This window comes from Belonocnema kinseyi, chromosome 5, assembly GCF_010883055.1.
Source record: "Belonocnema kinseyi isolate 2016_QV_RU_SX_M_011 chromosome 5, B_treatae_v1, whole genome shotgun sequence".
In the NCBI taxonomy this organism is placed as follows: domain Eukaryota; kingdom Metazoa; phylum Arthropoda; class Insecta; order Hymenoptera; family Cynipidae; genus Belonocnema; species Belonocnema kinseyi.
In genome coordinates this window covers 24,382,423-24,383,698 of record NC_046661.1, presented here as the reverse complement: position 1 = coordinate 24,383,698, position 1,276 = coordinate 24,382,423, and the positions used below count along the sequence as shown (strand labels likewise).

Here is a 1,276-nt window from a genome sequence, read left to right as displayed (position 1 = left end):
AGCTATCTAAGGATGGTACTATAGAACGCCACCTCAAGGTAGGCCTAGTGGCGCCATCTCTTGGTCAGGCCGGAAACTTATCAATCCACCCTCGTAATTCTCTTTGAAATGGAAACTCTTATTGATAAATTCAAGCGATACAAACAGATAAAGTAATGTAGAATATTGAAAATGAGATAAAATGTATAAGGATATATAATGTGAAATGTTGAAAAATTAATCGGACCCTAATTTTGGATGCCAAGATCTGGGCCCTGTCGGGTAGGGCGTTTCATTTACGGTCTGGCGCTGGAAAGATTACACTATCGGGCCCACATTTTTCCCAATCTGGGACCGGGGTGCACCCCACCAAAATTCTTGCACGGGTTCAATAATCGGGAGGATGAAGGTAGGGAAAAAAATTACTGTTAAGTCATTCACATTTAGAATGCTTAATTGCTGTAGATTTATTCAATTTGTCAATACATCCATCACACAGGAGGAAATAGATCATTACATTACAAAATAAATGTATAAACTACATACATAAACTAAATTTCTTTAGAAGAAAAATCGACGACAGCTGCTTTTAACTGGACTCTCAAAATTTATATTATATTAAGTCATATTGATGAATCCCTTGAATTTTTGAACGAAGAGGAAGGTTTCGGTTTGTGGTCTGGGAAGACTGGTGAATCTATTCATCACGATTTCATGCAGTTTGGGTATAGACGAAAAATAAACAATATGCACAATCCCGATTATCCAGTTCAGTTGAAAGCAGCTGTCGTCGATTTTTCTTCTCAAACCATTTATTTTATATATGTTCTTTATACATTTATTTTCTAATGTAATGATCTATTTCCTCCTGTGTAATGTATTTATTGAATAATTGAATAAATGTACAGTAATTAAGCATTTGAAATGTGCATGACTTAACAGTAATTTTCTTTCCATTTCCTGTTATCCCTCGTTTATTGTAGTTTTATTATGTACTTTTTATGCATGTATTATTATATTTGAAATATTTGAAATGGAAAGATTGATGCAACATAGACTTACATATGTAAACATATACGTATTAATATATAAAAGCATGGTTTGCTTTCGCGTACGTACGTAAGATAATATGGAAACACGAAAGTAAAAAAATTGCTCATTCTAATTTTGTAGTTTTCGTCGGGATCGTACCTTGACTTTTTTACTTCTTGACACCTGTGTGCTAGGCGATAGATTCAGGTATAGATGTAGGTTCGAAATCCCGATATGGCGTTAGTAATTTTATTTGTAATATAAT

General features: G+C 33.9%; 1 protein-coding gene across 1 annotated transcript in view; it reads left to right on the top strand.

Annotated features, from left to right (window-relative positions):
* The window catches only part of LOC117172855 (Bardet-Biedl syndrome 2 protein homolog), a 1,136,351-nt gene that overhangs the window by 1,028,250 nt on the left and 106,825 nt on the right, over positions 1-1,276 (top strand). The window lies entirely within an intron of this gene.